This window comes from Microcebus murinus, chromosome 3 (genome assembly GCF_040939455.1).
Source record: "Microcebus murinus isolate Inina chromosome 3, M.murinus_Inina_mat1.0, whole genome shotgun sequence".
Taxonomy (NCBI): Eukaryota; Metazoa; Chordata; class Mammalia; order Primates; family Cheirogaleidae; genus Microcebus; species Microcebus murinus.
Window position 1 is genome coordinate 87,326,323 of NC_134106.1, and position 27,135 is coordinate 87,353,457.

Below are 27,135 nucleotides of genomic sequence, written 5' to 3' on the forward strand. Positions count from 1 at the left end.
CTCAGACTATAATCTGAATTGGCCTATTTTCAAGTTTGCTGATGGTTCTGCCAGTTCAGATTTGCTATTGAGCCTCTACAGTGAATTTTTATTGTTAATATAATTCTCAATTCCAGAGTTCCTGTATGGTTTCCTTAAAAAATCCTGATATTCTGAGACACTGTTGTTTTAGTTCTTTAGACATGACTTAATTTTCTTTGAAGGTTTTTAAAAAGCCAATCTAAAGTTTGTCAAAGTCCAACTTGACGGGTTCCTTAGGAAAGTGTCTATTGACTGTTTCCCAGGTTATTGGACAGACTTTCCTGTTTGCATGCCTTGCTTTTGTTACACTAGGTATTTTAAATAACTCCGGAGATTCTCCCATCTCCAGGGTTTGTTGCTGCCTTAGTGACTTTCTAACTAATGGCAAAGTCTCTATTCTTTGTCAAGTGCAGCCACTGAAGTCTCTCCTTGGTTATGTTACTAGACACGTAACGCTTGAACAGGTATTTCCTTCGTGGTCCAATGCTTTGAACCAGTAAGTGTCCCATTGTGGCTAAGGGACTTTGTCTTGAGACACTTGAAAATATCCAGCAGTTGGAGCTTTGCCTCGGCCTTTGCTTCCTGCAGTACAGATCCCAAAGGGTATCCAGAGGGGACAGATGAGGGGCTTCCTCGGGTATGTCCTCAGTATGTGCACAGCTACACATGTATGTGGTCGCCTAAAATCCCAGAAACATGTTGGAGCATTTCAAGGCTCCCTGTGCACGTCTCATCTCATGGTCTCTAAATTTTCTTTTAGTATAAGAACTTTTACATTAAACATACAGCAATTTGTTTCTCAGAAAGTGATACTGGCAACTTTTACAAGAAAGAAGTTTCCATTATGCATTGATGAGAATTTCAAATACAACTAAGCAGCTACACTGTAGCTTAGTACCATTAAACAGTCTGGGCTAGTACACATTGCAGTTCATTACAGAATTACATTTGGGTTTTAGAAAGGCAGCAGCAATATTTTGGCTTTTAGTCTAGATGCTTAACACAGTTAAGGCAACAGTTCAAGCATATTAAAAGAAGGTAGTTAAAATGTAAATGACAATCGTTACAATCTCTTGCAACCTACATACACTGTATAATGCTTACATAGAATGAAACCAGTGTTCTTAATAGGTGTTTTACACACATGGAACTAAAATAACTATCAAAGGCAATCATTCTAAATACATGGTAACATGTTAAAAATGCAAATATGGAACTAAAGTAATATGAGCAGCACTAATTACCCAGGAGAAAGGTGACTGGTTCCTCACATAAAGCTAAGCTTGTATTAGTCATCCTAATCACAATGGCTTGTAAAAGCATCAGGTTTCCAGAAGAGAAACTATTCTAGGAAAGTCAGTAAATCTCTTGAAAGTTTCACATCTGTAAAACCAGGATAAGGCTACCACTATCTTGAAATCTGAACAAGATATCGGATGAGACAGATTCCCAGCCATATGTAAGATAGAAAGGTCCTCATGCAGCATATGCTCGCTGGCTCTGGGAAAGCTTCATGTGCATAATACAGAAGTTGCCAAAGAAGGAAAGTGGAGAAATTCAGCTACACTTTTGTATGATTTTTAAACCTAAGGAATGGTGTGGTCCATCAGACTTTTCATAATGCTTTGGGGCCATCCATTTAATGTTCAAAGATAAAAGCAGACATAATTGTAACTACAATCCCAGCTGTTGACAACATGTCTGCAATTTGAGAGTCCTTCAATCCAATGACATTCTGCCCGTTGATTTCACAGATGTTATGTTCCGTGAGAAGACCATTTCTGGCTACAGAACTATCTTTGACTATGGATGTTATTTTTTCCATTTTTAAAGATAAAGCCAACATGTCCAGTACTATCTTAGTGCATGGTGATTGTCCGTTCAAAGGGCCTGCCACGAATGGTTATAGTAATCTTCTCTCCAAAAGCCTGTTTGAGCACCTTGTGTGCTTTATCAGAGCGCCAGGCGGCACAGTTTTCACCATTGATCTGGAGTCCCCAAATCTCAGACCAACTGAGGCTGGAGAATTAGCCTGGACTAGCTGGACAAATATACCATTATCTATCGATTTAAGACTGAGTCCAATTTTTCCATCTTGATCCTTACACAAAATGACTTGGCAAATCCCTTGCTTAATTTCTGCTCTATGAATTACAACAACATTGGCAGTGACAGGAGCCACCATATAGTTCACACTAGAAAGTCTTGCTACCAACTGTCCCTGAACTGGTGCTCCAGGGACCATGGCCCTATTTGCACGTATTTCTTCATTTAAACTTAGGCCCATGTATCGAGCTTTGGATACAGTTTAGGATAGAGACTTCCATCTTGAGAGACAGGAGCAGAAGCTTCTGATAAAACTGCTGGGTTGGCAGGATTTGCGGAATAGGCAGCCTGAGCCTGAATGACTTTACCTTCAAGTCTTCAAGAGATGGATAAAGGGACGTTTTTGCAGTGTTTTTCTAGACCACGGAGACCCGCTTGCCGCTGCCTCCTATAGCCTTTGGCACCGACTTCGGTCTCTAAGTTTTTAACTGGCTTCATTTTCAGTGATGAGATTCCAACTAGTAATGCTGCCTCAAGCACCTGTGACACTAAACAATTGCTGCCAATTTATTTTTGACATATTTTCCTCACAAACGAAGGGGGGATTGGGCTGCCTTCAGTGGATTCTAAGTTGGGTCAAATGAAGACAATACTGAGTACCTGGCTTCTAGGAGGTGTCACACAGGTCAAATAGCGGAGCTCTCTATGGAAGTGAAACCCAAACTGTCCCCAACAGCTCATAGGCTGCTGGTTGGCACAGGTACCATGGTGGGGAGGCTGAGTTTCTGAGGATGCTGAAGAGTGTTCTTAAGTACTAGCCATTTTCTTTCAATAAGCACTGGATTGTTGCTGATGCTAATTTCCAGAGTACTGAAAGTTTCTTTAACAATTTGTCAGTGTTCTCATTGTTCTTACATAGGTACACACTTTTGGAAGTTCTTAATCATCATGCTTAGAAGTACCACTTCTGTGCTAATAGTACAAGGGGAAATTGTTCCAAACCTTTGTTGCTTTGACTTCTGACCCAGGTCTGCATGTGTGATATGAGTCACCTGCAACTCCACTGGATACAGCTCAAGTGAATGTTTTACCCTCATCTGCCTGGCACTCTGTTCCTTGTCTCCAGGATTTCCTTTCCATCCCTAAATACTTGGCATGATCAAGGTCAGTGTTGCTATGGTGTTGCCCTGGACGAGATGCACTGTTTACCCACAGACAATACTCAGTGTTGACTGTGGAAAGCATTGACTGTTGCCCAGGGTCACTCAAGTCTTTGCCCAAGTCATCCCAACAAATCTGGTTCCCAGATATAAGGAGGCTGTCTCAAGGGCAGCATCTTGAAAATTAAGAGGAAGCAAAAGACTGAATACAGCAACTCGGCAAGCAGATGTCTCTGGGTTGCTTTCTCCCTGATGCTGTCAACAGAGGACTGATGCAGACAGGCTGAATGGCATTTCCATGACAGGCCTGTCTTCCCAGATGACTGTAATCTGAGAGGCACAGAGCAGACCATGTCCTAATTGTAAACCCATTCCCATCACCAAGGTATTGTGGTGGGCTTAACTGACTTCAGTGGGGCAACATCATGAGCCAGAGCTTTTTTCACTGTAAATGTGACCAGTGAATAGCATATTCTTTCTTGGTCCTCGGTGAAGAGACACCATTGTGTGCCTGGGGTGTTGTGCCCAGACTGCCCCCACAGAAGGGGTCAGATGAATTCATTGTAGACATTGCTCCTCACAAGGAGGTGGAGGCTGCAACTTAGCACCATAGGGATGAGATTTGAAGTCGACACTGGTTATTTGTTTTGAATCTTAGGTCAGAGCTTTCAGCTGTGTGCTGTCCTCTATGGAGGGCTGCCCTATGTCTGTCGGCGGCTCCTGTCAGTGCAGTGGTTCAAAGGTGTGCTTTGTGCCTGAAGCTGAGCAGCCCCCTGAGGCCTTGGTTGAAAGCCTAAGGGCTAAACACTGAGGGAAGGAGCTTTCAGTGGGTTGGAGGCAACCGGCATGATGCTGTCCTTTACAACTGGGCCAAACCAAGTAGGCACAGAATGTGGCATGAAACATGCCTGGCATCTATCACGCTTGTGTAGTCATTCCAGAAGAATGCCAGACCACCTGGGTTCTCCTTTCAGAAGTGGCATGGGCTCCCATGCCTGCTATAGCGAGCCTATGAGGATTTCTTGGTGCTCAGCATCCATCCTCTAGTGACAGTTTTCCTTTCTCCTGGGAAGAGATTCTTTAGCTGTTGTTTCCTGTTCAGTGCTGTCTCCATGTAAGCTTCCCAGAAATGTGGACCAAAATCAGATGTTTCTGAGCTCCAGTGGGGAGAATGTTTTACTTTCCACTGCATTCTAAGGATTGTGTAACTTTCCAAGTCTTACGAAAAACTCCACAATGCAGCATGTATTGTCTAAAGATCTGTAATTGTATCTACCCTTAGACTTCATAAGTCATATGCTAGAAGAAATCTGCAACTTGCTCATTGGGACGAGATGGCTCTTCAAGCTTTAGGTTTGCACCTGCGTGGTTTGTCAGCTATTGCACTTCTGATGGCACATCGTGTCTGAGTACAGATTACATATCTCCCCAAGCACTAAAAATCTCTTCCTTTAAGCTTGTAGAACTAATTGTCAACTGAATCTGAGCAATCCATGCTCTACTTTGTTGGGAAGAGTTTAATTCTGACATTCGACGTTCTCCTTAGGCTCTCAGGCCTTGTAGGGAGACCCTACAAGGTCTCTTACACCTGGCCTCTGGAGTAGTATGATCCTTTCCCACTTAATTCCCATGACTCTGAGTCTGGAAGGAAAAAATGTGTTAAATTCCGTCTTGCTTGCCGTCCTTGGTGGAGCCTAACCCAGGTGTGTGGCTGGATAGATACTGTCCTGATCCTCGAAAGGTAATGCTTCCAAAGCTATTTTTCTTGGATTTTTGTCCAAAGTGGGTGCGTGTGGGGAGTAGTTATGATGGTCATGAGATCCTGCTGGATGAGCCTATGTTGTCCTTTTCAACCTTGTCTGAGACTGTTCCTTTTTTCTGAAAAGTACGTCAGAGCACTTGGGATAATCCAGGTGAGGTATGCTACTTTCTAACTCCAGAAGATTGGAAACCAATTTAGGCAAGACCTAGTCATTGATTATATAGGCAGCATGTATTGTGAGCCTGGTCTTCTTGGGGAGAAGACCCTGGACAACACATGTCTTTCTGATGTCTGAGTGTTGGGTTTTCTTCCCTTTGATGTGAAGGGCTGACTTTAAGACCCAGTGATGTGAGTCTGTGCTCCATGCCACTCACCTGATGGTAGACACAGATCCCTGCTGATCTCAGGTGGAACTGTAACTGTGGTTGTCTGGAGAACCTGTCACAGGTGTGTCCTCAACCCTGGATCTGATTGACCTTAGTGTGGTGAGTTGACAGAAGACTGAATGTAAAATTAGAAAAACTCTCTGCTGGGCTTTTCCTGCACCTAAAACAAGGTCTATAGGGCAGTAGATAACAGAAAAGTGAGGTGCAATGTGACAGTGCTAGGAACTACAAGCAGCTCAGTGATCAGGCAGTTGCCTTTTGTGTGTCTGTGTTGAAGCTGCTATATCTGGAAGTCTAAATTGTCTCCTGGAATAACTGTTTGCATTATTTCAGGATGGGGATTTTAAGGTTTGTCTGATTCTCCCTCAATGGTTAGGGATGCTTCAGGAATAACAAGATCCCAAACTTCTAACACTTGGATGCTCTAGTTCTTTTCTTCGTGTCCATACAATCACTGATGATCCTGAAGTATGCTGTCATTTCCATACTGAGGACAAATCAGTCCTGTGTTTGAAAATAGAATCTTAAAGTCTGTAGTAACAAATTAAGATACTTGATGTTGATATAAATCATTTTCTAAATATATAAAACAGGAAACGTTCACTTCCCACCTGCTACTCTTCAGTTTTCTAACCCTGAGAAGTCAGGTGAACTGTCTGTACACAGCAGGATCTCTAGGTGTTGGTACCTGCCTGGTGCTGTGTGGAGGGGACCCTATAACCTAAATGCTGGGAGGGTTCTGAGCCATATCTGACATTTGGGTTTGTGGGATCTGGGGAAGGGAAGTTGAGGGCTCAAAATGAGAACATTCTGTCTCATTTTTATCTGCTGCTCATCTATAGATCGAGAAATGACAACTGTGAAAGGGTAATAAAAATGCTGCTTCTCAAGAATTCAGATTCAAGGCTCACCTCTCTAGATGTTCAGAAATATGTGAGACTTCAGATTTGACTGAGGCTTCCTTTTAGGAAGATTCCACCCCAGCCCTGGTCTCTGCACACTATAGTATGCTCTTTGAGCTTGTTCCACTGAACACTTTGATGCCCACATCATGAACGCAGCCCTTGTGTGAGGCTTTCAGGGCATCTCACACTGGGGGTGGGGGTGGGGTGGTGGGGGCGATCCCTGATCTGAGAATGGAGTCTGACCAGGTGATACTCATGGGTCTGCATCCAGTGAGTTCGTGTCCTATTGGGCCCCAGGCCTTTCATAAGAATCTGATGTCATTTGATACATGAAAAATTTATACAGAACTAGGCTTTGCCAAACTATGGGGCCTTAAACTTCTGGTTATACTCTTTACCTTGCGTCCAATCGAATGCCATCCTCTCATGTACAGTGAACAGAGAAACATTCCAGGTTTCCATGTGGTTTGCAGGGAGGGTGGAGAGTTAGAGAAAATCAAGGTGTTGGCAGGGTGGCATCTTGTCTGCTTCAGAGGATAACTTGTTTCCTTTGCTCTCTTCAGAGGCCACCTGCACCCGTGGGCTTGTGGCAGCTCATTTAATCTTGAAGGTCAGGCTCTAGCAGCTTCCAGATTGGGGAAACCTCTTGTGTCAGTGCATTTTGAAATCTAATTGTCCTTTTATGTCCCCTTCTATTCTAAAAATCATCCTGGATCATCTGGGGGCTGTTGTAATGAGAAACAGGATTAAAGTCACCTCATCAGTGACCTCAACTCCAGTGTCCTAATTCCCCCTGCCCTGTCATATAACATGCCTACAGGTTCTAGTGATTAGGACATGGACATCTTAGGGGGTCATTAGTCTTCCTACTACTCAATCCCAGAAGCCCAGAGGGGGGTGAGCCTGGTGACAGGGTGGAGAAGGTGGCCTCTGAAGGAATAGTATTGAGCTGGCCACTTACAGAGGTGACGGGCTCAATTCTGTGCACTCTGAGGAAATACACAATGCCTCAGATTGTTGCTTGTGGGGATGGGAGCCTGGGTATTGAGCCACCAAGACTATCTACCATATCCTTTGTAGTCTGTCGTCAGAGGCATCAATGCCCCTGCACTACTGTGGGGTGTCTGCATGGGTGTGGCCCAAGACAGCCCAGTCATTGCAGAGGAATGTCTCACTGCCTGGGTCTCCCTCAGCAGGACAGGCTCGGTGCCCGCTGCAGCGAAGAGCTCTGTACCCCTTCTTCCTGTGATGGGACTTCCCCGTCTCTTGTGAAGAAATGCCTTACACAGCCCTGTATCTCAGCCTGGTCCCCATCTGTTTTTATAATGCCTGCTGTATTAAGTACTTACAGGAACAAAACATTCTGATGTAAACATGAGACCTTCATATTCAAAGGATTTCTTTTAAAATCATATTTTTCTTCAAAAAAAGATTCAATATCTAAAGTTCTAAAACTAGATTTCTCATGTTAGATCACGCTTGCATGTCATGAGTTGTCCTAAGGTAAATGTAAGACACAAGCTTTGGGCCAGGCGTGGTGGCTTGTGCCTGTTAATGCCAGCACTTTGGGTGCCTGAGATAGGAGGATCTCTCGAGGCTAGGAGTTTGAGACCAACCAGCCTGGGCAACATTGTAAAACCCTGCATCTACAAAAAGTAGTCAATGCATTAATACGTGCCTATAGTCCAAGCTACTTTAGGAAGCTGAGGCAGGGGGATTATTGAAGACACCAGTTTGAGGCTAAAATGGGCTATGAATGTGTACTGCACTCCAGCCTGGGTAGTAGAACAAAACCCTCTCTCTAAAAACTAAACTTACATGCTAGTGAAGAAAAACTTGTAATAGGAGCTAGGGGGGTGTCTAGATGTCCAGTTGTGAGAAGGTATCATAAGGTATATATCACTACATACCTCAGTATGGGTGGAGGGAGGAAAAAATGTGATATTCTATAGTTTGCTGCTTTGAGCTTTTGAAGATAATTTGCCTCTCATTTGAACTTGAGCAATTGATGCTTGTGTGGATGAGAAGAACTTACCCTCCCCTCAAGACAGTCCTGTCTGGCTCCCTTGAATTCTACCAAACCTGGCCAACATCACTGTTTCTCCCACTTGAAATGCTTTAGGGCTGGATAAACCTGACAGAAAGGATGCCTTGCAGTCCCTGGGGGACCCACCCAAGGCCCTTGATTGAGCAGAGTGTGCATTGAACTGTAGTTCTAGTGGGAGCTGCAGCCACATGTTAGTCTTTCTGTTTCTGTTGTGTCTGACCCTTACCGTCCTAGTCCCTGTTGGACAATAGCCTACCTTGTCCTTTGAACTTTGCTAGATATTCTTGTCCATGTGTCGATACTGGGACTATTGCCAGTTTAGAATCTGGAAGGGTCCATGTGACTTGTTTCTCCTATTGCTCTAGCACACTGACTACCTCCTGGGAACTTCTACAGGGTGGATTTCATGGGCAAGTACTCACTGTCAGCCAGGGTCACCTGGGTCTTTCCCCTATGGCTCTTGGATCTAGGGTTCAGTTTTAAACATGGGCTCGCTTTTGGGTGGTAACTGAGGTTGAAGGGCCCAGCAATGTCTTTGTTGTGTGCAGGGCTGACCCACAGACAGATCCCATATGACAGTGTTTATTCTTCTAGGCTGATCTTAAGTTGAGCTCTTAACATTGTCCTGAGGTCTTAACACAGGTATATCCTGTGTATGGATGGAACCAGCCGTGACTCCACCTGTTAGGGTGAATTGAAGGAAAATTGAGGGGTTTGTCCAGCTAAAAAGACTCTTGGCTCAATGTTTTCCTTCAGTGGAGAATCGGTCTGTGGTCTGTTACCCTGACACAGGCCAAGTGTATATGACTGGTGTTGTAAGTCATTTCTTGCCTTGCATGATGGAGTGGTTCCTGGTTGTACTGCTTTCTGTAAAAGTTGATGGCTTCATCTTCAAATTCTTCATCTGACATTTTTAATCTACCAGTTCTATTTGATATTTTTCCCAGACCCCTCAAAAGCTGATCACTAAGTTGTGAATTTAATTGAATCTGGATCAAAACGTGAATTCCAGTTAGGATGGTATCTTAGACAACTTTCTAAATACAGGATACACAGGGGTACTGTTTGCTTACCTCTTATTTTCTCTGTAACTAAGACCACTGGAGGGGCTGTCTGAGCAAAGCAGGGCCCACAGGTGTTTGAGCCACATGTCCAGGGCTATGGAGGGTACCTTGAACCCAAACAGCTGAAAGTCTCATACCTCTCTCTTGAACACTTGAGTGTGGGGGCTAAGGAGAGAGTGCTGGTTGAGTTACTAAAAGAAACACTGTCCTTCTGTCCTCTACAACTCAGCCTTGATGCTTCTGAGCATCAGGAAATCTGATCCTCAGCTTCACTTATGTATCCCATATATTTAAAAAAAATTATGTTTTGTTTATTTTCATCTATGGCTTGTACCTTTGTAATCTTTTCCCATTAAGAGATTCTGTGTTCAGGAATTGAGTACATACCAATTTCTTGATCTTATATTCAATAAAGGGAATTATTTACTTTAGTCATCTAATGGGCACCATGTTTAAGTAATGTCCCAGGGGTTTTCATAGTGGCTTTGCTCCCTGAGCGTGTAGGCAGGGAAGCTCCATGGAGAAATATTCTAACAAATACTCTAACTAGGTGACGTCCACCTGAGTTAAAATTGAGGCACACTTAGATTTCCTTCAGAGCTAAGGTCTGAAATGCTGCCCTTTGAAATTTCTCCAGAGGCAGCAAAGGCACAAATGCTAAAAGTTTGGAGCCAGGCTCCCCCTTGAGTTTCTGTAGCTATTCTGAGTAATGGAACTGTCCCAGATGGGGGACAGTTGGTCATTGTGGGCAACATTGTGCCCTCTCTGAGCAGTCGGCCCACCTGGGAGACCTGGTGTGAAATTGTGAAACCTTCAGTTCTGTGATGTTCCATGCTGGAATGATCTAACCTGTGACTGCAAATAGATCTGAGGCATTTTCTGTGTGTGGAAGGCAACAGTTGTTCATGACTCCCAGGCTTTAATCTTTGTTCTTGGCAACACTTTCTATGGAGGATAGTGCAAGGTCCTGGAGATGGCGGGAGAGAATGTGAGGGCTGTCCTTACACAACAAGCTTCCTATTGTCAGCAGAGCTACCAGGGCACACAATCTCATCACACTGAGGAATGACCCTGTGGGAAGCAGAGTTTGTTGTCCAGCTGGGATGTAAGGATTCGTGCACTGTACTTACTCTGGAAGCAGACTTGGTGAACTCGATGAGTGGACATAGACGAGTTCCTCAGGCCTGTGTCCATGTAAGTTCAGGGTATTCTGTGATGACAGCCTGTACTTTGGGGGGGGGGTGGTCATGTCAGCCTGGACAGTGGCCGAGGGAGTTTAAGTTGTGAATCATTACCATGGGTATAGACTTCTGGGCTCCTGAGGTATACAACTGTCGTTTATGTATTCCAGGTTTGCTCTTCCTTAGCAGAATTCTTAAGAATCAACACTACAGGGGTCTAACAGTCTTGTGTGAAATCACTGAGTGGAGTTGGCTATAGAAGGTTGTGGATCTTCCGGCAGGAAGATGAGGGAGTTAATTCCCATCCTGACTTATCACTATACCACATCCCTAGGATGGTGTCCTGAAATGCTCTGGGCCCTTGATCTTTCACCTGAACTTAGAAGTCTGTCAATAGTGGCAGAAACAAACCTTTAGAAGACACTGCACAGATTGTCACTTAAAGATGGGAAATGTCAAAAGCCTGAGCCATCTTCCCTAAAACAATGGGGGGGTGAGTGTTACACAGGTGCTGGTCTCTGCAGAGAACAGGTAAAGCTGGCTGCTTAGTGTTCAGATGTAAAATGATCCAGAAAGCATGTGGTGAGGTGTGTCTGTGCAGGGCAGAGAGATGACTTCAGTTTGTCATGGCGAATCCTGCAGGCCAACACGTGGGATGTTGGGAAGGAAACCCTGTGTACTTCCTGGGCTGTGTCATCAGGTAGAGATCACTCTGTAGTCTGGCAGCTACCCAGATTGTGGTTCATACCCACTGTAACCATTTTAGTGTCATGGAATTGAGTTTTTCTCCCTATCTCGTGTTTTGGTCTGATGACTGCATGTTGTGACATCTTCCTGTTTGCATTGAATCTCCCAGGCATCCTGTGAGCTGCTTGAACTTGTATCTGGAGATTTTTAGCAAGGCCTGGGAAATTTTCCTCTATTACATCTTCAAATAGCTTGTCCAACCCTTGAATGTTTTCTTCTTCCCCTTCTTGTAACCCTATGACCCTCACATTAGGTTTCTTCACATAATCCCACATCTCTTGTAGGCTTTGCTCTTTTCTCTTGTTTCTCTGCTCTCTCTGACTGATTAATTGGAAAACTATTATCTTCAATCTGAGATTCTTTCTTCTGTTTGATCTAGCCTGTTCTTGAGGCTTTCCACTGTTTTGTAGTTCCCTGAATTCATTTCCAGGAGTACGGTTAGATTTTTGTTTCAATTCCTTTAGTGAATTTTTGTTCCAAGCCCTGGAGTCTTTTTGCGTCGTCTTTGTGCCGGTTATCCAGTGTTGCAAGTCATTGAATGTTCTTATGATCCACATTTGAAATTATTCTGTCATTTTAGTGGTCTGATTGTGAATGGTGCCCATTTCTAAGGGGCTAGTGCTCTTTGGGGGTGTGCTTTCTGTTTGGCTATTATTTCCAGAGTTCCTTCGCTGTTTACTTCCCATCTGGATCAGTTATTGCTGCTTGTCTTGAGGTTTTCATTTGGATACTGACACTCTGTTTAGTCTGAACCAGTAGGTGGTGGTTGTGGGTGAGATTCGACCACACCCTGTATAAGTCAGTAGGTGCCATGAAAAGGGTGTGCAGAATGTCCTCCCTGTCAGTAGGTGGCAATTGCTAGGAGGAGCAGGCTATGCTCTTTTTGGGTCTTGTGTCCAGTTCTTGTTTCTCTGGAGAGGCACTGTAGTGCCTCAGGTGGTAGGTGGGGCCCTGGGACTTCGAGGTGTGTCCTTGTTCTCCACCTTAGTGAGGGCTGGTCTGGGAGTGAGTCTGGGTGGAGATGGAGTAGGGTAAGTCTGTCCTTAAGTGCCATAGATGCTGTTAGCAGGGGTCAAAGTTGTGTTCTCTGCTTCTGGGAAAAAAGCTGTCAGGGAGGGGCTAGAATGGGCCCCGCTCATTCAGAAAGTCAGCATGTGGGGTGGGGCTGTCTGAGACCTGCAGTCTAGAGCAGGCCTTGCTCCTTTCAACCCTCCCCAACTCCATGGCTTCTCCTAGGCCTCTGCCAGCAGGCCAGATCTCATGCCACCGGGTCTCCCCTGGCTGTGATGCAGGCCAAGAGGTTCCCTGTGCAGGATTGCTGCCTGGGCATATGGACCCCTTTGGGAGGAGGGTTGCTCTCAAGCACACTGATACACCCCTGGAGGCACACACACCTCAGAAGGCTGTTTGCATATATCCCTTCTGTGTCCCAGGCAATGGTGATACCTGGGTACACATGATCTGGTCTGCAGGTCTGACCTCTGGGCCCTGGAATTGAATCCCTGACCCCACCAAGGAGGGGAGTGTGAGTCCTAATTCACCCATGGGGTGCCCAAGCTGTGTTGATGTCTCTCAGCCTCAGGGTCTGCCCCATTCTCCTGGAATCACCAGGCCAATAGCACCTGGGAGGGCTGGTGGGTAGGGAGCTCCCCATCTGAGTACCCCTCAGTCAACTGTAGGGCCCCAAAAGGGAAGGTCCCATTCCCTGGAGATGCCTCTGGCTGGTGGTTATATTGTCTCTCTTGGCAGCCACGGATAGGAACAGGGGAGGGTAGAGTGTAGCAATATGGCACCTGCTGTGCGGCTGAGGTCTGTGTGCATGGAGGTGCCCCAAGGGAGTTGGGAGCCTAGTGCTGCATCTGCTACAGGCTTACTGCTCACTGGTGGTGGCCATCTCTGGGCTGGTGTCTGAGGGTCTCTCATACAGCTGAGGAGCCCACCAGCAGTCCGAGATGCAAGGGAGGGGAAAGTTAACCGTGCCACCTACCCTTGCCGCTTGTCTCCAAGTTTCTTGGGAGGTCTCTGCTTCCAGTTCTCCTCCACAACCTCCTCCTGTGGAGTGTCCCATAGTTTCTGGTACCCCTCCTTCTGACCCTCGCCTGATGTATGCTCGTCTGCTTGCTGCTTTCTAATTTCTCCTAGAACCTGACTTTTCTGCAGAGACACTCTTGGGGTGTTTCTCGTCTGCCATCTTAGTCCGCGTCCCCCCCACGCCCCCACTGTCCCTATCTTGCGTTGAAGGGGAAGTCAACACTGCCTCAACCATTCTTACAAGGACAGATGTAATCTGAACAAAACCTAGTTCTCCTTATGTCGTTTCCCCTCTCACATGATTGTGCTGTGCCTGGTTGTCAATTTGGGAGGGAAATTGCTACCCCTTCCCATTAGGACCTCCACTACATAGATATGGGAGACTGTCTTTAGGTACAGGGTGGTGGCCAGAGGAACTCTGTGTGCATAGAATTCTTAGAGATAGCTTATGACAATGCTACCTACCCCCTGAATGGGTATGGAATAGACCAGGGGAAGGTAAATCCTTTACAGAAGTTTTGTGATGAGACAAATCTGCTCTTTCACGTAAATCAGTCCCTTGGAAATACTGGGTGATGGTTAGTCATTACTTTGAAATCATTGCAGACTGACATTGAGTAATGTCAGGAAATCAAGACATGACAGCTGTGTGGTTTCTGTCAGTATAGGCAGCTGACCTAAGGAGGGAGCCACAGAGACTGTTTTTGTATTTGCCTCGAAGGAGTCACAATACTTTATGGGTCAACTTGAATAAAGACGGTGTTTCTGCTGTATTTTAGCTGAGGTCATTTAACTTCATTTTGCCCAATATGTTAGAAGCTAGAGTGACCTGATATTTTATGAAAGTTGCTTTTAAAGGGAGGTGACCTCCCCTTCACCCACTGGTCTCCTTTATGGCTGAGACCAAGAATTGCTTTACTGGGAATGATAGGACAAAAGGAGTGTGACTTAGGTTTCGGGAGGTACATTTTCTAGAAGATTGACAGGCCATGAAATCTCAGGAAAGCTGTTTGTTTGCTGCCTGCTTCACAGTTAAGGGGGGAAAAGGTGGTCCTGAAGGTGGAAAAGGGGATTGTGACCCCCAGATTAGGAACCTGTCAATGAATATCTGCAAGTTCATTCACAGCGCGTGTTCCCATGTGCCCCAAGTTGCGTGGTCCTCAGACATCTGCCACATAAAGGAATGAAGGTGGCTCAGCATTTGCCTGGGAATAGTGGTGTCTGGGAGGGAGGGCTCTAAGATACCCCCAAACAAGTGGGGAAGTTTTTCCTTGTCTTCCCTGTGATACTGAAGTTTGCCACAATGTTTCTTCAGCTAAAATCTCACCACACTCAGCAAGGCTTTTTAAAAAAATTATCTAAGACCTTTAATAACAGGTGCTTACAGTTGACTTTTTTCAAAAAAGTTTGAATTTTTTTATTACAAATTAAAAATGAAGTTCTTACAAATCTCTACTTGACCAGATAAGAAACAATTAAAAAACCTTTAAAGACATAGAGAAAAATCAGGCTTTTTAAAAAAACATTTATTTCCAAAAAAGGTACCGTTAGGTAAATAACAAAAACCCCATGCTGCATACATAATGCAGACAGTTGTAGTTATCTGGTCAACAGGCAAAAAGCAAGCACTGAAGGTCTTCAGTTCTGATCTTATTTTTTATTGCTGGAATTTCATAGTAATTTCTTGTTGGATGACTAAACCGGATGATAGAGATGGTGAGCTGGCATTTACTCTTCCCTGCCCTGCTCAGCCTTGGGAGTAGACAAATTCTCAGCTGGTGGATCGGCTGATTTTGTCACTCTGCCATCTTGTGGTTTAGGGTTTTCTGGGCATCCGTGTTGGTAATTGAAGGTGTGGTGGTACCGACATTGAGGATGTCTTGAGGAGCATCTTCATTTCTATGTCATGAAAATGATGAGAAAAATCAAGGCAAAATGTGTGTAGGGGGAAAATGTACAGTATCTTCCTTATAATTGAGTACAATGGGTAGTGGCTATAGGGTTTCATTCATGTGAATAATTTGAACATCTGTCAGAATCTCTAATGGCATATTCTTCAGGGGTAAAGATAACCTGAAGTTACTACAAACTACTTTTTGGAAGCCATACTGAGTTAAGAACTTTCTAATTGTCACTTGTGAGCAATTTATATTTGTGGAGAAGTGAGTTGACTTGTATCCTCTGACATCATGCCTTTAGCCCCATGAATCCCAGCAAAAGCCTGGCTTTGGGAACATTGTTTTCAAAATCCTGACCCACCTGCATTCCCAGCAGCGATTTGCCCTTGCTGCAGGTGGGCCTGACACAACACTGACAATGGTTACTTTGCTTTGATTCTGGTCACGGGTCTCTGTGTGTGGGTGTGATCCTCCTCTTGCCAACCCTTGGATGGTGACCACTTAGGCCATTCTTGAACTTGTGTGAAACTCTTGTTCCTTATGTTTCAGACATGTCTTCATGAGTTACTTCCATCCGAGTATTTGAGACAACCCAGTGAGAGGATTTACCTTCTAGGTGTCTTAAGAGATTGTAGCTCTAACTTACACTTGAATATGTCCACAGGATAGTCTTCCTGAGCCTCTGATGTCTACCTTGTAAGTTCAGACTTTAGGAACTTCAATCTGCTGTTATAGGGTCACCTGCCAGTGGTTGTCCTCATGTGCCATGGGCTCAGTATCTTACTGTGGTGATACCCTGCTGTGTGTGGCTGTTTTATTCCATGGGTTGTGGTGGTTCTGTCTGAATATGTATAGTTGGAGATGAGGTCTACCTAATAATGCATCCATTCCTGAACCTGGCTAAAGGGTAATCCACCTTGGTTGAGTATCACTTTGGTAAGCTGAGAAATGCTGTCACAGGATACACAGATATTGGAGCCACATGTTGAAGTCTATGAAGTGACTTTGAGCCCCATGCCCAAAGATAGGGTATAGTTGGATAGAGGATAATACACATTCACCAGTGGGAAAAAAAAAAACAAAACAAAACTCAGTAGCCAGAGGTAACACCCAACTTTACCCTCTGACCTTCAGTTCCATCAGGACTTGAAGTGCCTGTGTGAGAGCTGAAAACCAAAGCCTTCTATGACTTAGATGAGGAGTGGCTGCCTTGTCAGTTTCAGTGGGGCTGGTGTATTGACTCATCCTCTGCGACCCCTGCATTGGCCATGTCCAAGTCTAAGGAGCACTAAGGAAATGTCCTCACCTTAAAGACCCCAGAGGATGGGCACATTCCTGCCTGATGCTTAGGAACTGATGTGGCTTCAGTGTTACGTGACCAATCTCCGTGGGGTTTCTGTTACTCTCTCCTCACTCTAGACTAGAGCAAAATAGGAACTGTATTGAACCCAATGTTCATTTATAAGGAGCAAGGTAGTTCCTTGTGACATGTAAATCTTCTCCAGCAGTTTCTCAGAAAAGTCAGTGTTAGATGCAGCATTTTATAAACTGAGAAGGTGAAGGACAGGACGCAGGATGTGTTCAGTGCTAGAAGCTTCTACTTTTCTTTTATTGGTACCAACTAAGGCTCCCAGAAAGTCTGGGGATAGTGTTGGTCAACAGCACCTTCTCTGGGCTCAGTCTCCTACCCAAGGAGCAGGATTCTGAAACCGTTTTCACCTCCAAGGTGGGGCCAACTGGGCCTGCTAGGCTCCTCAGGGCACAAGCTTAGTCGAGCGCTCGTCTGATGTGGAAGGGAGTTGTTGGTCATGCTTTCCAGATCTTGGCCCTTTGTGGGTTTCTGTCCCATGTTTTGGGAGAGGAAGCCTTTGAGAAAGCCTGGAAAGTGGCTGCCTTGGGAAGTGATAGAGGGCTGAGAGCCGTTGATCAGGAGAAGCTTGAGGTGGTGGGTGCTCAGTGAAGAATGTTCTCTTCTGGAAGCTGTGCCAACTTGAAGCTTGTGAAAAGCAGGGACTTCACGTCCCACTGAAATGTGAGGCCCTTGCTGTGTCTGCCCCTCTTGGGTGGAGAAGTGAACGTGTCCGGTCTGTCCTGTTGGTTGTACCTTTTGAATGATTTTTATTCCATGGAAAAAATTGCCTAGGACTCTAGTACATTGCTACCTGAACTAGTGGGAGAAACCAGAGAATACTTCAGGGAAACTTTAATTGTATATTTAGTTTCTGTCGTACAAATCCTGAATATTTGATATTGGCTGCTTGTCTAACTTTTTGAGTCTTCAGTGACATTTCTGACTGTATTTGAAGTTTAAGTTAAATGAACACTGCTTGTCATATTTCTAGGTTGAGTTGTTAAAATAAGCCACTATTTTTCATGACACAGGGATTATTCAAAGAAAGGAAGCCTATTAAGAGAAAGCACAGCTCAGTGACTAGTGTCTTACCATAAAGGTGTTTGACCATAAAGGTGTAAACCCTGGAAGAAAACATGACAGGTATTGCATTAGCTTCCTATTGCTGCTATATAACCTTGTGAGTGCTAAGATACAGGCTTAAAGAAAATTGAGTGGTCGTTTACCCACCACCTTTACCTGCTTGTACAATTCACCCCAGACCCCATCAAATCCCCTGCTCAGCTGAAATGTAACTTTTTGCAGGAAAACAGGTGGACCCAGAGGGCAGAGGTGTGGTCCGGGGCAACCCGGCCTTGTTGGGGCAGGTCAGAGAGCCTGGCTTCTCAACAGCAGCAAAACAGGCCCAGTGCCCACTGCAGTGAGGCCTCCTGGCTCCACCTTCCCAGGATGGGACTTCTCTCTGGGGAGGACATTCTGTATAAGGCCTTGTCTCCCATTTAGGTGTGTCCCCACCTCTCCCTTCCTCACTGCCTGTTGGAATCAGATAACTCCGGGTGCAGAACTTTGATCAATTTTCCTTACATTGAAAGGATGACGTGTCTTAAACCTTTTTCTCTTGCAGCAAATGTGAAGTTTTGTTTAGATTTCTAAATTGAGGTCTACTTCTCAGCTCTCCCTTGCACATATGTTGTAAATTTCCACAATATTGAAACAACTTCTGTCTGAGGAAGACTCAGTCTTGGTTTTCACATTTGTGTGAATATTTTAATGTGTATAGGTTATTGCATTTGATTGCCACCTACTTCTAGATGCGTACTTCAGGGGGAAATATGATCTGAAGTCTTGTCACTTGAAGCTTGTGTTCAGGTCTCTACTTTGTTAAACTTGTTTTTCATCTCCAGAAAAAGTACTAATGATTGTCTGCATCTCATTTGAATTTGAAAATGGATGCCATTTTTTAGTGAGAACTTACTTCTTCCTGTGCCATGTCACTTTCTTCAACTATCATGAATCCCAGGGGTCTATGGCAGGTCACATTGACCCCCCTCCCCCATCTAAACTTCCATGGTTGAACGGGAAGGAAGAATGAGATGTTCGAAATCTTCCCCTCATTCTCTGGCAGGCCTCACCCAGGTGCCTGGCTTGGGCACGACTGGCCTCAGGTAGAAGGTGCTGCAACATGCATTGGAGTTTAACTATTGCCTACCTCTGAGGTTTCACCTCATCAGCTCTGCTTGCTGAAGCCTATGTCAAGCTTTGGCCCTTGTCTAATACTCTGTGTCCCTATGTGTCATACCAGGATATTTCTCAGGCCGGAGTATTTGGTATGGTCCAGGTGAGGGCTCTTACTGCCTATATACTCTGGGGGAGGTACTTGTTCCATTTGACCCTGTCAGAGCATAGGGAAAGCTGCTGCTTTCTTGGAAGACTTTACTGATAACTCCCAATGAAGCAGATGAATATGAAAAGCCATACAAACTGTTACTGTATGCACAGGGAGAATCAATGAGACCCAATATCCGATGAGACCCAAATCCTTACCCGTATTTCAGAGGGGGGAGAGGGTGGTGGGAATATAGGTAATTCTGTTGAAGAGTATGAGTTACCACTAGAGGAGAATGAATGAATGAGGGTATGAACAGGTTGATTTCCAAAGGGAATGACAAGTCTGAAAGGCATTTTATGGACGGGTTGGGCCAGGTCTGGTTACATTCTTGATCTTGCCTGCCCTAGAGATAACAGGGAAGGGGGGGGGGTGGGGACAGTTCTTGATGGGTTTGATCTCTGGAGATGGGAAGGGGAAGCCCCTTCTAATACCTATTGACCTGGAAGTCCTTCAGTTCAAAACACTTGTACTGAATCACATTTTGGGGTGAAATCTGTTGTACTCCTTTAATCCCAAGGGTATTCCAACTGTATGTCCATGACTTGAGGATTACTTACCATCGGGCTGTCCGGTCTTTGCTGCTGGGCTGCCACATCCATGGTTGACAGATCTCAGGTGTTCATGTTTCTCTTCCATGGATTCCCTCTCCTGTGGTGAGGAGCGGAGGGTTTACTCAATACCCATGCTGTGAGTATTGCACAGGTAGATGCCATTTCTGAGAGGACTCTTCCCCTCTTCCTGATCTTCAGTTCCAAATAGGTTGACAAGAAGTCTCAACACAGGTATATCCCCTTGGTTAGGACCAGCCCTGGTTTTCCTTGTGACATGTTGAAGGTAGAGTTTTCCAATGAGTGGAACATCTCCCCGCATGCTTTTTCTTGATGCAGAATCAAGACCTGGAAACTATTAGTCTCCTGAAAATGTGATCACAAGGCAGGTACCTGTGATAAATGTCACAAGTCATCTCTTATCTACTGTGGTGGGCTGTTTCCCCTGGAGCTGCTCTCCATAAGAGTTGGTGGGTTACATCTTGATACCATTCCATCTGAACATCTTAATTGCAGTCATTCTGGGTTAAATGTTGGCATAAGAGAAAACAGGCAATATTTTGGCCTTTCCTAGTGATGAGTGGTACAGTAGTCATCAGGATTGTGACTCTAGCATGATATTTCCAGGTTTGTTCTTAGTCATTACAAAACCCAATTACCTTGTGAACCAACTGATTCTGGCTCAAAATTCACATTTCTAGTATGGTTAACCCTTCACCAATGTGGGGGTTCAGGGCTCCCACCTCTGCACGACAAAATCTGTATAAGTTGTCTCTCCAAAAACTTTAATAGCCTAGTGTTGACCGGAAACGTTGCCAGTGATGTACATAGTTGACTGGCACACTTTTAATGTTAGATGTCTCACTTTATTCTAAGAACATAGTATATAAGGCAGTGAAAATTTACTTAATAGTAAACACTTTCTGATGACTTCTTAAAGTGGATCGTGAAGGTCTTCAGCCTTATCTTGATGCTCACTAGGCTGAGGAAGAGGGGTTGCTCTTGTCTCCAGTAGAAGAGGTAGGAGAGGTTGAAAGGGAAGGCAGGAGGAGGCACACTTTACATGAACTTATGGAAACAATCACTTCTGTTAATTTTGCATTTTAATTTCTCTACAAACACTTCTATCACGATACACTACTTGACTCACTCCCTGTTTTACCATAGAGGGTCTGTAATAAGTCATAGCGGTCTCGACTAACTGAAAACCCTTTTGCCAGACTGTCCACCATGAATGTGTTCTGGTATTGCTGCCTCTGTTTGGTTTCATAGTCTGCCACTGGTTCAGGAGCACTCACCTCCATCAGGTGGTCTCTGGTGTGTGAGTTCTTGAATTTCTCTAAGACCTATTATCTACTCTCTCCACCTTTTCTTAGCATATCCACAATCTCTCCCATGATGTCCTTACTAGCTCTGTCCTGTGAAGTCATGTACAACAACTAGACAGTTCTCCAGCGGGATTGTCTTGGGCTTGATGGCTTTCATTGGCTTTCTCTATAACAATGGAAATCTTCAATAAGATGAAATGAATGTTAACTTGAAAAATGCCTAGTTTTAGAAGATTGTATGCAGTTAAAATGAGAAATTGCAGACACACGGGCTTGTGTCTGAGGTGGTATTCCCAAACACAGTCCCAATCATCCCAAACAGGAAGGAGTTAACTGTGGCTGCAGATCCCCGTTAGCTTCTGAGAGAGCATAGTTGGTCTTGACTGCTTCCTCTACCCACACAGCATCTGGGGATTCATGGGGTTGGTAGACCTGGCTCTGAAAGATGTCATCTCAGACCCATAGGTGGGGCTCAATTTAAACTCAATAAATTTAATGGCTGCTTACCATTGGCTGTTGCTTAGCAACTTGGCAGGTGAGCACCCAAGGTGTAGGTATATCTACTACAACCCTCAACGCATGAACCTACCTTGAGACTTAATGTTATTTCACTGCCCCCGTAGATTGTTCAGGCAGCCCTTCATGGGAGCCTAAACCGCTCTTAAAATGTCATGTTAGCATCAGTAATAAATCATATTTCCTGGCAGTATTGATAATGCTGTGCTCTCACCTGCTTGCATTCTATTTGCTCTTGATCACTGAAGGTACCTTGGTGGCACTACCCCACTGTCCTACTGGGGTCTTCCACCAAGTAGGGCTTAGAGATTTTATGCTTTCATTCCTTGCTGGCCTGTTCTTAAAATCTATCTTGGTCAGACATAGCTTGGGATAATCACGTGCTGCCTTCCAGATAGCATGAATATAGTACTAACAAGGGAAGAATAAATTGTTACTTTGCATAGTGTCTCAGAACACAAGCTGCTTTATATAGGCACAATAATCCCAACTGAATCCCACAATTAAACACTACTGATAACTGGAAAGTGCTAATGAGATGTAATATTGGCAAAATTCCAGAACAGAATCAAGTGCTAATGAAAATTCATGAGCCTTAAATTGATCTTTGCCTCTTCCTGGGCTTTTATGGCCTGGAAATCTCTTTGGGGCCACCTTGCAACCTCTGATAATTGAATAAGGAACTTTCTATTCTGGAATGTGGTTGTTCTTGAATATGGGGCTCTGTCTCAGCTGTCAGTTCAGGCTGTAAGCCCTGGACAGGAGCCCGGGCAGCTGCCCTGCCCTCCTGGGCACAAAGCAGCTGGAGCAGCAGCCCAGGGACCTTGGTCTCTGCAGTTTCCAGTCGGCCACTGAGCTTGAGAGGGTTGGGAGGGGAGGTGCATTGCTCCAGTGGAGGGTTGGAAATGGTGTTCGTGAAATGCTTATGGCACATACTGCAGAGATGGGCTGGAATCCCTTCACTTTAAGTGATGGGCCTTGATTGCCTCTCCTGGGAAGGTTTTCTGTTGCGTTTTGGCTGTACGTGGCATGTGCCTCTGTTGGGTGCCACCTTCCAGGCACACAACAGAAATCACTCCATTTTGCTCCATCCTTCCCTTGTCCTGAGTGCAGGTCCTTTCAGGTTTTTGGTGACTGAGAAGAATCTCAGAATGCACCATGTAAACAAAAGCAAGTAGGTTTTATCAAAAGACTGAAAGAAAAGTACACTTTGAGTCTTGAAAAGAGCAGTTGTCCTGAAAGGAAAAGGGGTTTTTGGTCTTACAAAGTGTTACTAATTGAGGGAAAGAATACTAAAGGCTACGTGGTTGGTCTTTACTAAGAATTTGGGTAGTAATTCTTAGAATTGGGTTCCCTTCCATTTTTATATCTTACATAGTTTTGGTATTGTCATGGTGAATTGTCAGGGTGGAAAAATCCTTAAAACCACAATGGAGATGATAGTGTAATTGGTCAACGGTTCGGGTAGGTTCGGGTAGGTTCGGGTCAAGCCTGTTGAAGCCTTGTATTGTTATAAACCCCCTTAGTCACTCTAACACCTGCACCTACTGTGCAATCCTGCATTCAGTCTCCTCAGCCCTGTCTCCTACTCTAATACTCTGACCTGCTGCCCAGAAACCGTAGACAAGTAGTTTTCTGTTGCAGGGGGTAGGTTCCTGTAAATTTCCCTCACAGCTTGGGGTCCAGAGCAATGAGGAGTCCTGTGTCTTCTCCCCAAAACTTCATGACAACTGTGGGGCATATTTTCCATTTGGATTTGTTTGGCTACCTTAAGCTAAAAAGCCCTGATCCTGTGCTGCCTGATCCAGTAGAAGAGGAAAGTTAGTAGCCCTGATGGGATGTGACAGAAAGGAGCCTGTACTATCATGGAGGGGCAGATGAGATCTCGTGATTAAATCTGAGAAACCTGCCCTGTAGTCAGTTGGGGACATGAGTCCTGCATACTGGATTCTGAGGCATAAGCTTAGGTGTTACCTAACCTTCAGGATCTTGTTCCCTGGCTCTAATGTTCGAGATGGTTCAAAGTAATCTGCACACTTGGGACAAAAGGTTAATCCTAACTTACAGGGAGCCTTGCACATGCCCTGGTTCACCTCATGTGGAGGTCAACCTATAGTTTGAAACATTACACATGGTGTGGCTAATTTCTGCTACAACTGTCTATTTTAAAGCATGAGTCTCCAGTGGGACTTCAGTTTTCTGTGTCCCTAATAGTTGAGGAGAACCTCAATCTTGACCTCAACTACACATACAACCAAGAGTTAGCAGTAGTGACAAACTTCACATTTCCTCTTGAGTTTGATGCAGCTGTGCTCATTCCTGGTGAGAGGCTCTGTTATATATTCACTGAAACAACCTTGACACCCTGAATGTCACCTGAGAATCCTCTTTGCTTGATGCTTTTGTTACAATGTCACCTTCCAAGTAAACATCTTACCAATCTGCAAAGCTTTCTTAGATACCCCCTTATTTTTATATCTGTTGCTATGAAAGCAACAAAAATACCAAATAGTGGGAGAAACAGATGATCTGTATTGCATACAGACTGGATCCAGTGCTGATGTCTTAAGATATTCACACAGAAGTAGAAACCTAATGTCATTTAATGCATTTTTGACAATATATTCTTCACCGTATTACTTTTTAGCAGAGGAAGATGCCCTGAATTTGAGTCCTCCAGAACTCAATCTCTCATAACAAGTGAGATGAACCCTTCTTAGAAGTTAAATACAGAAACCATAGCTTGTAAAAAACCAACAGCAGTACATTTTCTGTCCTGCATATTCCCCATGGATGGTAGTGAAGCCCGAAGGGGAAACACACTGCCTTGGGAGGAAGCGGAAATAGGTTCCCAACCTTTATCTTGCTGGTGGTGCACTGACCATCTTAGGTGTCCTGTCTGGAGGTGGGTTCTGGTGCATGTGATCATGGCTTTGGTTGCCTTCAGTTGGTAAATCCTAGAGTGGGAAAACATGGGCACTGTGCTAGGAGTCTCAGTGAGTGACCCTGATTCTTTCCCCCTGGATTGTTGAGTAGAAGAGATTGTGAAGTCTGAGTACAGCTTGTGATGAGCAGGTATTCATGGTGACAGACTGAAATGTGCCCTGGAAACTTCCCTGAAAACTCACTGTGGTTGGTGCAGTGGCTTGGAAATTCACTGTAAGGATGCGTGAGAACAGTGTTCTCCCCAGATTTCTGGGGCAATGTTTCATTTGTACCAAAGTTACTGAAAGAAGACAAGCTTCTGGTTTTGTGGTCAATAGTGTCATGTTCTCTGGGCAGGAAGGGCTTGGTGTTAAAGGTGAGGACTCTGAAACTGTCCCCACTGCCGTGGTGTGGAGAGCCGGGCCTGCTGGCTGTGCCAGGGCACAAGCACTAACAAGAGCTCTGATGTGACATGGGAGCAGCTGCTGGCCTTGCTTTCTGGGCTGGGGCCTCTTCCACATTTGTGCTCACTCTCCTTGGGTCTAAGGTGGTTCAGCGAGCCTTTGAAGGTGGCTGCCTGGGCAGAAGGTGGGGGAATGGTTCAGAGCTATTGGACAGAAAGTGATGTGTGTTGGGGGGTGCTCAGTGTGGAATGCTCTGCCTCTTGGAGCTATGCCAGCCCGCACCTCATGAAAAGCAGGGACCTTGTGTTCCACCATGGAATACCAGTCTGCCCTTCTCTGGGGCTGAGAACCAGGTTTGTCCTGTTGGTTGTGTCCCACTTGAGATGCTTCTATGAAACCAGCTGCGCAGGACTGATACTTCTACCTGAGAACTGGTGGTGGAGAACATTATTTTGGGGGGAGTTTTTAATTGTATATCGGCTATTTTAAATTATAACTTGAGTTTTTATAGCATTTGACTATACATTTGTAGTTAAGATGAACAATGCTTCTAATCTCTAGATCAAGTTGCTAAGACAAAGTCACCATTTCACTATTTGTTTCCTCGATTGGGATTATTCAGCGATTACATGGGGAGGCCCATTATTTGAAACACAAAGTACAACTCTGCTTATTATGGGTTTCTGTGAAGGTAAAGTGTGAAATTTGACAGGCATGGCATTAACTTGATAGTACTGCTAACAACCAGTCAGTACCAAGATAAGGGCTTAAAGCAACTCTCCCTTATAGGTCTGGAGAGAAGTGTGACCTGGGTCTGTGCTTGCTGTAGAGGGCGATCTATGTTCTTGCCTTAATCTTCCTTGTAGAGCCTCCTGCATGCCTTTGTTACCTTTTCATGTCACTCTGGGGTCTTGATAGGGTGCCACAGTCGAGAATGCATCTTGGGATTTGTCTGATGCTCATCTCCAACCTGTCCCCTCCCAGTTTGTCTTTGTTCAAGCCCAACTAGGTCCCTTGCCCACCGCCCTGCAAAGGCACATATACTGACACCAGGGACTGGAATGGAGGAGAGTTGTATTTGACAAGGTGCTAGGTTGAGGAGATATGGGAGTCACTTCTCCTGAAGGCAACAGATACTTGGCTTGTGTTTTTTTATCCATTCGGCCAGCCTATGTCCGAGTGGGGAGGTCAAGCCATTCACATTTATTGAGATAACGGATAGATGGGGCACATTTCTGTTCATTATGTTGGGTTGAACTTTGTTGCTTTTTCTCTTGAGCCATTGTAGTATCTGGGCTTTGATCTTGAGCTTTGAGTAGATTTACATTCATGAGTGTCTATTGTGCTGATCCGCAGGTAACACTGTTCTGAGTACTTCTTGAAGGGCTTGTCTTGGTTGAATTCCCTCAATCATTGCTTATTTGAGAATGTGTTGATTTCTCCTTCATATACAAAACTTAGTTTTGTAGGGAATAAGATTCTAGGCTGGGTGGTGTTCTGTTTCAGAAGAGTGAGAATGAGGCCCCAGTCTCTTTGCTTTTAAAGTCTCAGAAGTCTAGTGTTCTTCAAATTGGCTTTCCCTTGTATGTTACTACTTTTATCTGACGGCACTTAGAAGGGCCTCTTTAGTTGATACTTTGGTCAGTCTGATGACTGCATGTTGTGACATCTTCCTGTTGGCATTGAATCTTCCAGGGGTCCTCTGAGCTTCTTGAACTTGTATCTGGAGACTTTTAGCAAGGCTTGGGAAATTTTCCTCTATTATGTCTTCAAATAGCTTGTCCAACTCTTGAGTGTTTTCTTCCCCTTCTGGTAGCCCTATGACCCTCACGTTAGGTTTCTTCACATAATCCCACATCTCTTGTAGGCTTTGCTCTTTTCTCTTGTTTCTCTGCTGTCTGACTGATTTTAATTGGAAGGTGTTATCTTCAATCTGAGATTCTTTCTTCTGTTTGATCTAATCCGTTCTTGAGGCTTCCACTGTATTTTGTAGTTCCCTGAATTGATTCTTCATTTCCAGGAGTTCGGTTAAACTTTTCTTCATTGTGTCGGTTTCTTCAGTGAATTTTTGTTCCAGGTCCTAGAGGCTTTTTGTGGCTTTTGTAGAAGCCCTGGGACTTCCAGGTATGTCCTTTTCTCCGTCTGAGGGCTGGTCTGGGAGTGAGTCTGGGCAGAGATGGGTTGGGTAAGCCTGCCTTTAGGCACCACTAATACCGTTAGCAGGGGTCAAAGTTGTGTTCTGCTCTTCCAGGAAAAGCTGTCAGGGAGGGGCTGGAAAGGCCCCACTCAGTCAGAAATTCTGCATGTGGGGTGGGGCTGTCTGAGACCCACAGTCTGGAGCAGGCCTCACTTCTTTCCACCCTCCTAACTCCGTGGCTACTCCCAGCCTCTGCCAGCAGGCTGGACGTCATGCCACCGGGACTTCC

The 27,135-nt window shown here is 44.8% G+C and overlaps 1 pseudogene; it reads right to left on the reverse strand.

Moving 5' to 3' along the window:
• Window positions 1-1,607: 1,607 nt before the first annotated feature.
• On the reverse strand, window positions 1,608-19,587 carry LOC105856169 (syntenin-1-like; annotated as a pseudogene).
• Window positions 19,588-27,135: the final 7,548 nt, after the last annotated feature.